At 39.4% G+C, this 16,880-nt stretch overlaps 1 protein-coding gene across 6 annotated transcripts in view; it reads right to left on the reverse strand.

Annotated features, from left to right (window-relative positions):
- SORCS1 (sortilin related VPS10 domain containing receptor 1) overlaps positions 1 to 16,880 on the reverse strand; it is a 613,910-nt gene that overhangs the window by 250,272 nt on the left and 346,758 nt on the right. The window lies entirely within an intron of this gene.

A 16,880-nucleotide genomic window follows, 5' to 3' on the forward strand; every position in this document is an offset into this window, starting at 1 on the left:
AGTTTAACAAGCTCCCTAGATGACTTTCATAATACGCCGAAGTTTAAGAACCTCAGTAGTAGTGTAGCCACTTCACCCCACTAATCCCTTGGAAGGTAGCTGGGCATATCTTTAGGATTTTCATGTATACTGGGGAAAGCAAAAGGTATCAAAACATTCAAGCAGCAACACTCCGCTATGAATGGCTAAGAAACAGAAATTACTGATCCTGCTTGCTTCACTGGGCAGTTGCTATTAACTCCCATGCACCCTTGAGGAAATAATTGTGGCCCTAGGGAGATTATACTCTTTAGTTACAATGTAGAGAATGTGAATGTTAACCGAACGCTCCAGAGAATCTCCAGGTTGCCATAACCTTGCATGGTTACCAGCTACATGACCTGGACAATCCACTCACTGAACCCTCATTTCCTCCACTTTAAAATGGAGTTTATCGTACTTACCTTGATGATTTCAGAGTTCTGTTTTGTCTCTGCATCGACTATCGCCATACATGCGAATGTTCTCAGTACATTTCACATATGCATGTCTTACAGCTTACAGCTTATTATAATCACCGATTTGAGAAGCAGGAGCCATTGCTGTTCTATTTCTTCTTGAAAAAGTGTGAATGTGGGTTACTTGAAATACCACTTAGCTCAAAAGGCAAAGATAGATTTCTAGTTCCAATTTAGGTGTAGTTGTAAAGAGTTTTCTTTCTAATATTTTCTTTATATCTTTCCCTGTGATCATTTTAATAGTTTCTTTTATAAATCTGATATAGAAAAAGTGGGAGAGGGTTATTCACTAGGGTCCTTTTTTTCTTTTTCTGTTTTTGAGACAAAATCTCACTCTTGTTGCCCAGGCTGGAGTGCAGTGGCACAATCTAGGTTCACTGCAACCTCTGTCTCTCAGGTTCAAGTCATTCTCCTACTTTAGCCTCCCAAGTAGCTGGGACTACAGGTGTGTGCCACCGCACCCGGTTAATTTTTTGTATTTTTAGTAGAGACGGAGTTTCACTGTGTTAGCCAGATCTCCTGACCTCGTGATCCTCCTGCCTTTGAAGTGCTAGGATTATAGGCATGAGCCACCACGCCTGGCCTAGGGTCCATGTTTTTCATGTTTAATAGAGTTAATGCAATATACATGTATGCATATTATGTATATTTTAATAGCTATTTATACTACAGAGGAAATTTCATGGAATAATAGGATCTCTCTTTTTTAGGAAACTGAGAAAGACTAGTAGTTCCTACAGAAAAAGCAAGTGCCTTACAGATTTAATGGTAGTATATCTCAAAGGTTAAAGGTAATGATAGAGTCACAAGATTTGATCAGAGCCTACAAATAAAGTTGCACAAGGGAAAGAACAAGTCCTTCCCAGCATGCACATGCAATAATGCAATAACCATTTCTCAGTCGTGCCTTCTCCAAAAAGCATCATTTAGAGCAATGGAATCTAAGCAGATCCCTACACCAAACATCGGCGAATTGGATTGCTCCTCGTGCCACTGGCCATAGATACAGTGAGTAGGATAGGTGCATTTCTGATAAGCATTTCTCCAATGGAGAAAAGAAAGCCAGAGTAAACGAATGTATATTTTGAGTAAAGAGAGGCAGCTGTAGGCCACCAGGAAATCTTAAAGTCAGAACAAGAAATAATGTCGTTACAGAAAGGGCATGACAGAATTGAAAAGTACATTTCCCTGCCACTGAAAATCTATCTTGATTATCACTGGCAACTCTAATCTTAGAACTATCAAGGGCCAGGAGGAGTGGGCTCACGCCTGCAATCCCAAAACATTGGGAGGCTGAGGCAGGGGTCTCGCTCGAGCCCAGGAGTTTGAGACCAATCTGGGCAACAGAGGGAGACCATGTCTCTACAAAAATAAATATGAAAAATAGCTGGCAGAGGGGACAGTCAGTGGTGCCATGTGCCTGTAGTCCCTCCTTATACCAGAGGCTAGGGTGGGAGGATTTCTTGAGCCCAGGAGTTCAAGGCTGCAGTGAGCTATGATCACACCACTGCACTCCATCCCAGGCTACAGAGTGAGCCCTTGTCTCAAAACAAAAACAAAAGAAATATTAAGGAGAAAATCCATCAACTTTCTTTTATCTATTATAGTCATTCATCTATGCATTTATTTATTCATTTATTTATTATCAGGTATTTACTGAGTCCCTCCTAGAAATCAGTACTGAGACCTGGAGTTACAACAGGGTTTTCTTGGGATCCTCAGTATAGAATCTTTTTTAGACTTCTAAAAGCATCAAGCTTATCCTATAAATCTGTCAAGGCTGTTATCCAGAAACGATAAAACAGGAGGCTGAGTTATTTTACAGAAGGCAACTTAAAAATATGACATAGGGTTTGCCTTTACATATTTTCTGTGCTTTGTATTTTACCTGAGATTATATAATTTGTATTTAAAACATGAAATTATTCAAAGATCTACAGAGAAATCAGCCTGAAGAATATTAGTAAAAAGTCACCTTCCATACAAGAAAACTGGAGCAGTGTTAGGAAAACAGTAAACTATGACAGAACATAGACCAGAAATGCAAAGATGGGGGTTCTAGTTAAAGGCAACCAGTCACTAACTAGGTCTCACGCATAAAGCAGCAATGCCTTACTTAACCTCTCCTATCCACCTCATGGTATTTTTGTAAGGATGAGTTGATTACACATTCATACACACAGCTCTGTAGTTCTATAATCATTCTGAAAATATACATGTGGTAAATATATAAGGTGGTCTTATTATTCTGGCCTTCTTTTTTTTTTTTCTTGAGACAGAATCTTGCTCTGTCACCCAGACTGGAGTGCAGTGGTGCTATCTCAGCTCACTGCAACCTCTGCCTGCTGGGTTCAAGTGATTCTCCTGCCTCAGTCTCCTGAATAGCTGGGATTACATGTGCATGCCACCCCGCCTGGCTAATTTTTGTATTTTTAGTAGAGATCAGGTATTTCCGTGTTGGTCAGGCTGGTCTAGAACTCCTAACCTTGTGGTCCTCCCACCTCGGCCTCCCAAAGTGCTGGAATTACAGATGTGAGCCACTGTGCCCAGCCTCTGTCCCTCTAATAAGTGATATTTGGAAAGAAAAAAAAGGAAGGAATGAAAGGAGGGAGAGAGAGAAGAAAATAAATGAAAGAAGCAATAAACTAAGCAGTTGTAAATAGGTAATATCCAATATTAACAAGGCCCTCTCCCACATATTTATTTCAGAGTTATTTACAATTCCCCCAAGTTAGGTATACATGGGAAGAACATAATGAAACATGGGCAAAACTTTGTATTTATAATAAATGAAGTCAAATGGTTTGGGTTTGATAATCTTCTGGGCTTTATTAAATGAGCTTGACCAGTTTCCATTGGTGCCTAGGTAAGAGAATGCTGGCTTGGATCTCCAGGGAGCCAAATGTCCTCCTACTCGCCATGTTATACTCCCAGTCTATAACACCAAGGCCTGTGGGATGGGATAAGTGAGATGCTGTGGGTCTTGGAAATTTTTAAGCCCTCATACAAGTATAATCTTCACAAGTCATAAAATTTCAAATAGTAAATAGAGAGCAGGAGCAAAGAAATATAACTGAAGAAACCACTTCCTCTGCAGATCAAACAATTAATTGCATTTTCTCCATGTGATCGTCGGCACAAAAAGTGCAAGGAGGAAGTGGGTGGAAGAGGCCAGTTCTTTCTCTCAAGCTTTAACTTGCTTAGATCTGGAATTTTAAATCAAACAGGGAAAGGCAAATTTCAAGCTCCATTTACTTTTTAGCAAATCAGGACTTCTTGTCTCAATCTGAGTATACTGACTTCTTTCTGGGCCACTGTGTTTATATTATGGCCATTTCCACCAAAATAACTTGGTTGGTAGAATTTGGCTTTGAATCCCATTAAAATGTCAGCAGCATCATATCCTTAGCACAACAGAAGGTAGTGGAAATAGAAGAGTGAAAAAAGTTACAAAGTTATAAACCTTTCAATACCTTTCCATTTTTATTTCCCTAAATTAACACGTCTTTAAGGCTACTGGTCAGAAGTACCAATCTTGCTGCAGTGAACATCTGTGATTCAGACAAACTACTTTTGCTTCTAAATGGCCTAATCCCATATTTGATTATAGGAAGAAATTTATGTTTAACTAAAAGGTTACCACCTTAGCAGTGTGCTGGCTACTCATACAATTTGACAGGTAGAGGGCTCGGTGTCTAATGTCCCACATGCTGGGACTTTGGTCTCTCTGTCAGCTTGCCATAGAGCATACCCAGCTATGCCTAGGGCAGAATAGCCCTGCAATTAGCAACAAACCATCATCAGGAAGTAATTAGAGAGCTCTGCTGTGTTTTGAAGCTGGGATAATCCTACAGGCAACTTCCCAATTGTTTCCTAATTCTTTTATTTATTTAGGGTCATTATATACGTTGACACAAAAGGTCATTCAACTGAAAATGATTGGTAATTCTGGTGGTCTGCCCCTTCTTTTAAAGAAAGCATACATTTTCATTTGCAGGTCCCTCTCTTGTTTGAAGAAAAATAGTAATAATGAAAAGAAGACTAAAATGAATGTATTCCACCAGTTGCACTGGGCATTGAGCCAGAATTACAGCAAGCACTGGCACTGCAGGGGTAAGAGGCAATGGATGTTAATTGGTGCCTAGGGCTAAAGGTCAGCTCTCTTGAAACAATGGGCATCTATGGTAGTAATTGACTGAGTCCTCTGTGGGAGTCTGTAAATGTCAGCAATGTACTTCCAAATGGAAGCACAAAGGGCTTGGACCCAAGGAACAAAGACAGTATTAGCCAGTGGAGAAAATATGTAAATCAGTTGGTTAAATAATGCACTAATAAAGCAAAAGTGGTGGACACACACAAACACACCAAATAACAGAGATTCAAAAGAAAACAGATTACTTCAATTGCAAATACGTGCCTTCCTATAAGATCCAACCTCTTTCCCCAGCACATGTTCAGCTGTTTTCCTGAACAGCCTCAAATCCAAACACTTAAATTATCTGAGTCAAGTTGGATGGGTTTGTCTCCTAAGAAAAGCTACATCCATCCCAGTAAAATCTGGATGCTGATGGGGATAGCATCTGCATTTAAAGTTGCAGTTACTCTCGTTCAAGGGACTTTGGGCCCTTTTTAGAAAGTAGTAGAGAAAAAGATGAAGCACTAGTCATTGGAACACCAGACGCCTCCTGCTTCCCCACAAATGCTTGGCTGCTGCTTTTATTGCCATGTTTTACTGCATGTTTCTCATTTCCTCATCTTTCCCAATATGTACCCACTCCTCTGATCCAGAGCACGTCCCCAGGGTCCAATGAGTTTACAGAGACTGTGTTCTCTAAATCAACGATTTGCATAAACGGTCTGTCAAAGGCACATTTTATAAGCTTTAGGAGGCAAAAGAGTAGAGTGTGTAACCGATTAAAATTTTAGAGAATGAAAAATACAGTAACTTTACCAGTCTAAACTCTATGCTCATTTGTTACCACATACTTCTGTCAAAGGAACATTTTATAAGCTTTAAGAGACAAAAGAGTAGAATGTGTAACCGATTATTAAGATTTTAGAGAATGAAAGATACAGTAACTTTACCATTCTAAACTATGCTCGTTTCTAACCACATACTTCTTCCTTCCATCTGTGAGCTCTCTGCAGACACCACTGTGTTATACATGTCTGTATCTCTACTGGCTAGCAGACAATAAATATTGGTTTAACTAAATTTTATTTTTCTGTTGTGAATGTCGTGACTTTGTGTTATGCTGATCTGCTCCACTGGTCAGCTTAAGCCCTTTTATGCTGCTTCCCAGACTATTTGAGATTACAGCCCTCTCTGAATTCTTAAAGCCTTTGTCATCTATACAATCCACTCTCCTACCTTATGTTATTTAATTGCATCCCTGCACTGGGATGGTAAATTCCCTAAGAGTAAAGCAAGGTTCATGCTTCTTTTACATTAACCTTTGTACTTACAGAGAACAAGGCACAAGCCAGGTGTTCAATGAAACAAGTCAATTAATTTCTTCTTAATATTCTACCTCCGAATTTCATCAATAGTTCTGACTGGCCAATAGTACCTAAGATACACACTGAACATATCAAATCTATAATAAGATGAATTTTAGTTCTATTAATTCAATATTAATAATGTCACCATTGCCCATTTACTGATTTTATAAGCAAGACAGAAAGAAAGTTTATTGCAATTGAAAATAAATTGGTTGGGCACAGTGGCTTACACCTGTAATCCCAGCACTTTGGGAGGCCAAGGCAGGCAGATCACCTGAGGTCAGGAGTTCGAGAACGGCCAACATGGAGAAATCCCGTCTCTACTAAGAATACAAAACAATTAGCCAGGCATTGTGGCAGTCACCTGTAATCCCAGCTACTTGGGAGGCTGAGGCAAGAGAATTGCTTAAATCGAGGCGTCGGAGGCTGCAGTGAGCCGAGATTGCACCATTGCACTCCAGTCTGGGCAACAGAGTGGGACTGTGTCTCAAAAAAAAAAAAGAAAAGAAAAAAGAAAAGAAATTACATTATTACATCAAACCTGTAATTCAAATGCGTCATGAGGACTTTCTTAACGTTTAATTAGTATAGTCAGGTATCAGTAGAAATTAACATGTTTTCAGACTCAAAATAGACACTCTTAATCATTTAAACCCCAAAACTCCAAAATATGCAGTGTGCTTTTGGGAACACTAGTTTCTCGTTGTACATACACTGAAAGACTGTTTTCATCTTCCTTTTTCCTTCTCCTTTGACAAATATTTTCATCTCTGTGAAACCTTCCTAGTCGCTAGAGTTCTATGTACATAGCTATCATGATACATACGTTCCGTGCTGTAAGAGATTAGATATTCATCTCCTCCACCAGACACTACAATCATTAAGAGCAAGAACAATGTCTTGTATTTCTATTTCCTAGTTCTTAAAAAAGACCTGGAACAAAACAGGCATTTAATAACCTTCTGGTTGAGTTGACAAAAGACAGCATAAGGCAGGGCCGTGTAATTTGGAACAATTAAGAAGAGTAACAGTGAAACTAACATGTGTTGAATGCTCCCTAGGTCTTAGGCACTGTTCTTTGCTGGTTTTGACTCTTTATTTCTCCTAACTACCTTAAGATGTCGACACAATCATTATATTTCAGCTGAGAGAGGAGGAAACTGTGTCATGGAGGAGTTTACAACAAACAGACCAACAAATACAACGTTCTCTAAGGGCACACAATTAGTATGTAGCTTAGGTGGAATTTAAGGCCAGGCCACAGGTTCCATTATATTAAACATTGCACCACAACTAATGATGCCCTCAGCCAAAATTCAAATGACCACCTTCAAATAACAGCGACAGGAAATAGACACTGAGTTGGTATACGTGACAAGTGCAGAAAATACAAGGTATACTTATAAATATGAGCAAGCACTGCATAGTGCTATGAGGGAGTAGCTGAGAGAGAGAGCATTAAAAGGACAAAAATCCATTATGTGTGGGCAGCAGCAATGGTATTTGAATCTGCTGCAGGGGAGCTAAGGAACCTAGACTTAGGCCTGCCACAACCCCACGCTTGAGTCATAATTGTGTTTTCCTTCCTGGCAAAATCAATTTCAGCCACAGCCATCAACATTTTTTACCCCTTTGAAACCACTCAGGAAGAACAGAAAGATAAGAGTGAATTGTACTCCCTCCGAAAGTCTTAGTATGTTCCTGGTAAATTAACTCTCCTCTCTCTGAGAGATCTCAAGAGATTCTGAAACTTCTACTGCTGAAAATATTTAGAATTTCATTATTTATTTTTCTTCTACCCTCTGTCTTCATTGTGCTCTTTCTATTAGCATTCTCCCATTACTCTAGTTATTTTAAATTCTTCATAATAATCTCTGCCGTCTTCTCTCTTGGCTTGACCTCTGTATCCTTCCTCCTGTGCCTCTTCTCTTATCTGTGAGAGGTTGTGTATTTCAGGTATTTTCTTTTTACGTATCTTTTTTTTTTTTTTTTGAGATGGAGTCTCACTTTGTGGCCAGCCTGGAGTGCAGTGGTGCGATCTCGGCTCACTTCCCACTCCCCGGTTCAAGCTGTTCTCCTGCCTCAGCCTCCAAGTAGCTGGGATTACAGGCATGTGCCACCACACCCAGCTAATTTTTGTATTTTTAGTAGAGATGGGCTCTCACCAATGGTCTTGATCGCCTGACCTTGTGATCTGCCCACCATGGCCTCCTAAAGTGTTGGCATTACAGATGTGAGCCACTGTGCCAGGCCACATATCTTTTGGATTCATTCACACTGTCATTTTTCCCCACTACAAGCATGTTCACTTCCTGGTGGCAGATGCTGTCAATCAAGGCAACACTTAGTATTCTGTTTCCCAAACACACATACTGCTTCAGAAAACCAAGAAAAGATTTTTCTCTCCCAGCTGTTACATCATATATATCCCATGCAGCAGACCTTTTCACCTATGAGCATCAAGCCTCCTTGTTACCTACAAGCTATAGGTTTTGTTCAGCAAAACTTAATTTAAGTAGTCGACTTGAAAGGTTAAAAAACAAGATGCACATTAGAGGGCGAGGATCCCTTAAAATAGGGAAGTAGATGCTATGAGGAACAGAGGGACAAAATGAACAAAAGATTTGGTCAAGGGAAAGTTCAGGTCAGCAAAAGAAACATTTGATTAGAAACCATTTAGCCCCTGAGGCTGGTGGTGCACTCTTAATTTCTCCAGGGGAGAAATCGTGGTTTTATTAAAGATTCATCCACATTGACTTTGTTTTCATGAGAGCACCAGGAGAAAGCTTGGGGCAGTTCTGATACATTGGAGTGAAACATCTCCACCCTAGCAAATATGGCAAATTTCCGGTAGCGGCCAGCATTCATCTCCATCCATCATAAAAGCAGCACCGTCTATTAACTAGAAACAAGTGTTCTAGATACAGTATGTCAAACACTAGATGATGGAAACCCCTGAGAAACCACAGGGAGTGTGCTGGAAGCAAACAGACCAGAATGTTGAAAAGACCTCTGACCATTTCCCACAGCAGAGCATAACTTGGAACCAACCAGAAATAATGCATTTGACCTTCATAAAAGGGTAATAAATGGGCATTTAATATTTGGCCAGCCAGGCTTCAGAAAGCATGAGATCTAATAAGGACAGACAATGAGACAAAAATAAATAAGTAAATAGTTAGAGGTAGATAACTTAAAAAAATTGTTCTCAAAGAAGATTACGCAGACAGTCTATCATGCTTATTTGAAGAATGGTCAGCCTTTGAAAGGTTTCATTTCTGAGAATTTCTGATCACTCGGCCACAGAGGCAACCTATTTTCCACGCACTCAGTGACATGAAAAACACGCAGTTTCCAGATCAATCCAACTTCGTAATATTTACAGAGTAATTTAGACTGTCATTACCTTGGTTAATTTCATTTATTAAAAAGGTATAAAACCAAAAGGTAGAGTTCTATTTTTTTAATTAAAAAAGCATTATCTAAACATAGAAAAGATTTATAGGTTACCTTTCTATTATCTACCTATTTATTGATCTAGCTAACTACTTGTATCTTTTAAAAATACATAAATATAGCTAATACAATTTTGAATTGTAATATCAATAACATAAACTTGATCAGCATACAGATATAACTTAGTTCCTAAAGTCACCAATTCATTATTAATATGTAATGTACTGGATGCTTATCCTATGTGACAGACATAACACCTTACAAATGAAGAATAACAAATGTGCTATGTTAATAATGCAAGAAGCTTCTTTCTATCAAAAAAGTGCTTAGTACTACTTAATGCCACATGAAGTAAACAGTAAACTACCAGGTAACCTGATAAGTTCTAAGAACCCAGGCAGATTAGCAGATATGGGGAATGAGGAAAGACAGGAGGAAGGAAAAAGTAAGTTTTGGAATATATGCACTGATCAGAATTTGTTACCTGAACCTGATTTATCATTAATTTTTTTTACGTCAGTATTAGAGAGACACAGATAATATCTCACAAAAATCAACTAGGTACTTACTGTGTAATATAACACATTGTACTAAAATGTAAGAGCTTAGTTTTATTAGCATTTAAAAATTTATGAATGTTATAATAGGTGCTTTGATTTATATAAACTAATATAGGATACATGGCAATTTCAGATAGGTCAGTGTACAGAGAGAAGAATATCCTAGATCAGTGTTGTTTTTCTCTATGTTCCAAAGAGCCCAGAAGTTCCAGAGGGTTCCCCAGGGTCTTCTTAGAGTGAGAAGGGGTTGTCTAGTGGGCACCACTCCTAGCACTCCAACCCTGTTTCAAAGAGAGCATTCTGCACTTACTATTCTGTAGCTTGTTTGAAACCCAGGGGATAACTGTTGGAAAATCACTCAGAGAAAAAAAGACAGATGCAGCATGCTTTCTTGTACTTTATGTTTTTAATGCACAAGAAGAAAACAGAACAATGCTTCATGGACTGAAACATAAACACTCAGCTACACCCAAAAAAGGATCAAAGGAGAAGACCTTTCCCTATGGCCATGATTCCTCAGGTTATGTGTAGGGAATTAAGTATTTATTCACTAAAAAGTCACTCTTATTAAAGTTTGGAAAATGCCACTTCCACTATGTCTCAGAATTCACAAATGGTATTTATTTTATTTATTTTTTTTTTTTTGAGTCGGGGTCTCACTCTGTCTCACCCAGGCTGGAGTACAGTGGTGTGATCTTGGCTCACTGCAACCTCCTCCTCCCAGGTTGAGGTGATTCTCCCACCTCAGTCTCCCAAGTAGCTAAGATAACAGGTGCCCACCACCACACCTGGCTAATTTTTTGTATTTTTAGTAGAGATATGATTTCAGCATATTGGTCAGGCTGGTCTTGAACTCCCAACCTCAAGTGATCTGCCCTCCTTGGCCTCTCAAAGTGGTGGGATTAAAGGCATGAGCCACCTCACACATCCCATTTTTTCATGAATGAAACATACATTCTTTTTAAAAAGATTAGAGGCAAATGGATGATCTTGTGTACAAAGGGACAGATCAAAGAGGGTGGAATGAGCAAGTGGTGCTTGTCCACCGAGGGAATGTCATGCACCCCCTTTGATGTATTATACAATATGCTGGCTCCCCTTGGCCTCACTAGATAACGTCAAGTGAGCGCTATGCAAAGTCCTGCTATTTTAAATATTAATCATGTTCTTCTTGGTTAGAACAGACAAAATTATACATTATGACCTAGAAATGACTAAAACCTACAGAGATTCTTCAGTGTTCTTGTTTATTCACTTGAAATAATTAATTTTATAATTAGAGAAAATAAATGAGTCAAAGCTGACTTCACAGAGCACTTCATTTTTTAAATTTCAGCCTTGGAGTCCAAAAGCCAACCAAAGTTCAATTCAAATACTGAGTCATGTATTAGACATCTACTGTATACCAAAATCCTATGCTCAGCACGTTGAAGGATACATAGCTGATTAAGGCACTGTATCCCATCTAGGACCTTGCATTCTAAAGGGAGGATCAGACATGGTCAAAAACAACTATAATCAGAAGTGAGAGTAAAGCGCTAGAAAAAAAGGAAAACAGATGTGTTGGAGATGAGAGGAAGTGAGCAAGCCTCATTAGGGAAATTGATTAGAGTTTACAGAAGAGGTGGCATTTAAGGTTTACTTCCAAGGTCTAATGATCTTAGTTTATCATTCCCCAGTTCCATGTAACTTCAGAAACGTCACCAAACTCCCTGGGACTCAGTTTCCATATCTGTTAAAGAAACGAGTAGAATTTTAATATCCCAACATCTTTTAGGCTCAGATTCAATGAGTATAAATATGAGATTCTTCCTAAGAGAAGATGGTGGATACTATCAACTACCCTTCTTTGCTGTCCTCAAGTCACATACATAGGTCTGGCATGATGGCTCACACCAGCACTTTGGGAAGCTGAGGCAGATGGATCACCAGGGGTCAGGAGTTTGAGATCAGCCTGGTTAACATGGTGAAACCCCATCTCTACTGTCTCTACTAAAAATACCAAAATTAGCCTGGTGTGGTGGCACATGCCTATACTCCCATTTACTCAGGAGTCTGAGGCAGGAGAATCACTTGAACCCAGGAGGCGGAGGTTGCAGTTGTGCCACTGCATTCCAGCCTGGGTAATAAAATAAGACTCCATCTCAGAAAAAAAAAAACAAAAAAAGGCTAGGCTCAGTGGCTCACACCTGTAATCTCAGTACTTTGGAAGGCCGAGGCGAGTAGATCACCTGAAGTCAGGAGTGTAAGACCAGCCTGACCAATACGGCAAAACCCCATGTCTACTAACAATACAAAATTTAGCCAGGTGTGGTGGCGAGCACCTGTATTCCCAGCTACTTAGGAGGCTGAGACAGGAGAATTGCCTGAACCCAGGAGGTGGAGGTTGCAGTGAGCCAAGATCACACCACTGCACTCTAGTCTGGGTGACAGAGTGAGACTGCACCTAAAAAAAAAAGTCACATACATGACATACAAACCACCCAAACAAATGACAAGAGGAATTAACCATGTTCAGATATAAAGAGACAGTAAGTCAATAATCAAACCCTCATTTAGAAAGTGTCACATACAAAGTGGTAATTAAAACCTAAACATCTGGAGAAAACGCAAACAGTAGTTAATGCTGGTATGTACCAAGAGACCTGTAGGAATGATCAATGTGTTCCTCTTTATAGAATGAAAGTCTTGCAAGAGTCTCTTAGCAGGAATGATGTAAATTAAGTGGTGCTAACACAGAAATGAGAAGAAACTGGAGTGTGAAGGGGGTGCAGAAAATGTAAAGAACAAATACTGTCTACATTTTTTCTTTGCTACAATATGTGTGCTGAGAATTCACTAAGAGAATTCCACTTGGGGGTTTTGTTTTTTGTTTTGTTTTGAGAGGGAATCTTGCTCTGCTGCCAGGCTGGCATGCAGTGGCACAATCTCGGCTTACTGTAACCTCCATCTCCCAAGTTCAAGCAATTCCCCTGCCTCAGCCTCCTGAGTAGCTGGGACTATAGGTACACGCCACCACGCCTGGCTGATTTTTTGTATTTTAGTAGAGACAGGGTTTCACCATGTTGGCCAGGATGGTCTCCATTTCCTGACCTCGTGATCCTCCCATCTTGGCCTCTTAAAGTGCTGGGATTACAGGCGTGAGCCACCATGCCTGGCTGGGGTTTTGTATTCTTTAATCCTTGAAGATGTTACAGGATCCCTTGTGAAGGGATAAACGCTAAGGCTGGTTGGGGGTGATGGGAAAGGTGTTGCTGATGAAGAAACACAGAGTATATGGAAGTCTTCTTTCTAGGTAGAATACACATAAACTCAGAGACAATTTAAGAGTGAAATGGAGATTTCAACTTTTTTTCTTTGCTACATTTGTATTTGTTCATCCCATCACCTTCTGCATCCCAGCTGTTCCTCTCAGGTACAGGTTAAATCATCTTTTCTTATAGCAGACTGTATATGGCCAATAAACCTCTGTTGACAAACAAGCCTTGGGATTTATCATGAACTGGAGTCGGGGGAATTGTTCTCCCTCTGAGACATGGTGACAGCCAGCCAGACTGCCTTTCCTGTGGCACTAGGACCACTCAGCCTTGTTCTTTTGGGCCAACATCATATATCAGAGGCCAGACGCAGGGTTCCTTTGAAAGACAGTGTGAATGATCTAGGCTAATACCTAGGAGCCCTCTTTCTATCTCTGAATAAAGATTCCTTACACCGACGTACATTGAGATTACAGTTTTTACTGTAACAGACACTAGTCAAGGAAAGCTGCTGTAATTTACAGCAGGCTTGCAGGAAAACAGCCAATGGACGATCATTAATTTAAACTGTAAATAAGATCCTGTTTTATTCTGGACTCTGATCCCCGGTAGTGCCCCTAACAAGCTGCCTGCAAAGCCAAGGCATGAAGCCTGCTGCTTTAAACATGATGATCGAAGAACTGCTCTTGTCCGCATAAACAGCTAAAAATAGCTACAAGAAAGTGAAGGCAAAACAGGTTTCAGGGAATGCAGAGAGTTACCCTGATGCTGTCAGTTTTATTCCAGCTGCTCCCAATAGTGTGAAAAGCAGAGAGAAGTACCTGGTACAAAAGATTTTAACTTGCTAGATGGCACCCTGGAGACCTGAAAGAATTATACAACTTTTTAAAGGATCCTGCCCTTTTCACTGGAGGATGGCACAAGTCCCAGGAGAACTGGAGCAAATTTGAGCACTGTCTTTGTTCTGCATAATTAACAGAGCCTGAAATTCCTTTCTTTTCTCTTTTTAACATAAATTCTCATTGATCGGAGAAAATATATTCACACTTTAAAATGTTGTGCAAGTACTATCTCTTTGATTCAAATATGTCCATTGGGTAGGCGGCGTACATATTTCATGGTGATAAATTCACCTCATAAGTAGAAAAACTGTACAAATATACTACTATGTCAACTTTATTGATTTTTGTACCGTTGTTAAGACCTTCATTGTCCTCCAATATTTCTTAAATCTATCAGCATCTCAGAAAATGACTCTGAAGGCCTCATTTATCTGTACAGGAAAATATCCCTTCCTTTAGGTTCACTTATAACATTGTGATTTAAACAGCTTAGGACCACCTCTGCTCTGAAGGGTAACAGTCCTAGAGAAAGCCATTCCCTCACAGTCACACACAGGGACTTCCCTTTTTCTAAAACAAGGGTGTGTCAAGTCTTAAGATCAGTAAAATGCCCATGGCTAAATGCCCTTTTAAAAGTCCTTCAAATAACTATGGACTAATTATGCAGTCTGATTAATGGTGTAATGACTTGAGTGGATTCAATGGTTAGCCTCTGCTGTATTGCCTCTCTGTTTTCCTTCTAGTCTCAGCAGTTACATCTGGACTCGAGAGTCCCACTGCTTAAGTCTTGCTCCTGAAAACAATCCTGGAGTTTCTAGGTCATCACCGCATAATCTCCAGCTACAGAAAAGCTTATACTCACATTCGATATTTGGCATATTTTTATTTTTTCATTTTTCTCTCTAACAGCATCAATAAAACAGAGACTATCATTAGATTATTCTGAGGTCTCTTTAAGCCGTAAATTTCTTCCATTTCCCTATATGACTTTACAAATGGAGAAAATGTAAATGATTCACCCAGAGTCACCTGTTAGGTAGAATTAGATTCAAGGCAGAAACTTGGATTCCTGAATCTCAGTTCAGGGGTCTTTCAATTACAGAAAGTCATACCACATTTAGTATAGAATACAGGACCTTTGAAGATGAGTCACTGGCTTATTTCTCTTTATATCCTACAGTGCATAGTGCATTGCCTAGCATACAGTTTGTTGATTATTAAATTAAATTTGCTAAAAATGTGAACAAGAAGAAAAATCAATAGAGATTACAAAAATCGATTCAAAGCCAACAAACAACTAAATCTCATTATATAAATAAAAGATATTAGTTCAGTTACTCAATATGGGACTGCATACAGCAGATCAAAACTGTTTAGCTGTAATTGTTGATGAAGTAACCAGCCAGTAAAAGGAAGATAGGAATGTTCGAGGTATAATCCTAAATTTGTGAGGTTGACATTATTGGCTGTGTGGTACTCTGGCCATCAGCCACACATGGCTATGTCAATTTAAATGAATTAAAATTAAATGAAATTTAAAATCCATTTACTCAAATTACACCAGCCATATTTCAAACACTCAACAGCCATAAATTGTTAATGTCTAAAGTACAGGAGAGCTTAGAAGAACATTTCTATCATCACTGAAAGTTCTACTGGACACTGCAGAAAGAAAAAAGAATGAAGAGAAAACATTAATTAAGCTTTTACTATTCTGTGCTAAGCACCTGAAATGCCTAATTTCATACAGTCCTTATGACCTCCCGCATGAGGTAGGTACTATGTAATTGTCCCCCTTTTAAAGGGAATGCTGCTGTGCTTGGAGAGACTAGGTACATCACCATGCTTATATACGTAGTAATTGGTTTAGCTGGGTTTTTACTGGTCTTCTGACTCCAGAGTCTATGCTCAACGGAAAAGTTATGCTGCTTCTACTGAAAAACTTGAAATGCCTACAGCCAGAGAGAACATGTTACACTTTATATTAGTTATTTTTAATCCTTGATATCTATCAGAAGCATCTGGGGAGCTTTATCAAGATACAGTTACCTGAGCCCCAATCCAGAGCAAGAGTGGTGGGACTAGAGCTTGCACATTTGAAGACCACTAAGTCTTTTTGATATGCAGCCAGAATTGAGAGTGATTGCTTGAGAGACATTTTTATCACCTTCCACAGTCCAGTTGGCAAAACGTAGACCCTACCCAAGGTCACTAACAGTAGCTAATGAAAAATCTGAGATGAGAACATATACATCACTGCTACCTTCATAACACGTCGTGGTTTAGGGTATGTTCATGAATGACACATTTCTTTTCCCTGATTAATATTACTCGTTCATGTAATGTATGTAACACTTAGCAGTTTTGTCAGAACTCAGAATTTGATAATGCAAGTTTATGAAAACAAAGGTATAGATGTAGAAACACTTCTCTTCTGAGACAAATAATGTCTTTCTCATTTAAAAGTAATATTTTCTTCCTAAAAAATGACGTATGTGAGGAGTAGGTAAGCAGTCTTAACAGGAGACATATGGCACAGAGGAAAAAGCAGGACTGACTGCTAACGAAGATACCTTAATTCTAGTCCCAATTGTGGCTGTAACTCTGCAATGGGCACAGACTATTTCTTTTCTCTGCATCTCAGTTTTCTTATCTGCAAATAAGGGTGTCATATATGATGTTCTCCAAGGCTCCTTGCAGCTAAGATCCATGCTCAGAAGGGACTAACCTTACCACTCTTTCCACGCTACCCTATTCTGCTAAGCA

The sequence above is a fragment of the Callithrix jacchus genome, chromosome 12, assembly GCF_049354715.1.
Source record: "Callithrix jacchus isolate 240 chromosome 12, calJac240_pri, whole genome shotgun sequence".
NCBI classification, from domain to species: domain Eukaryota; kingdom Metazoa; phylum Chordata; class Mammalia; order Primates; family Cebidae; genus Callithrix; species Callithrix jacchus.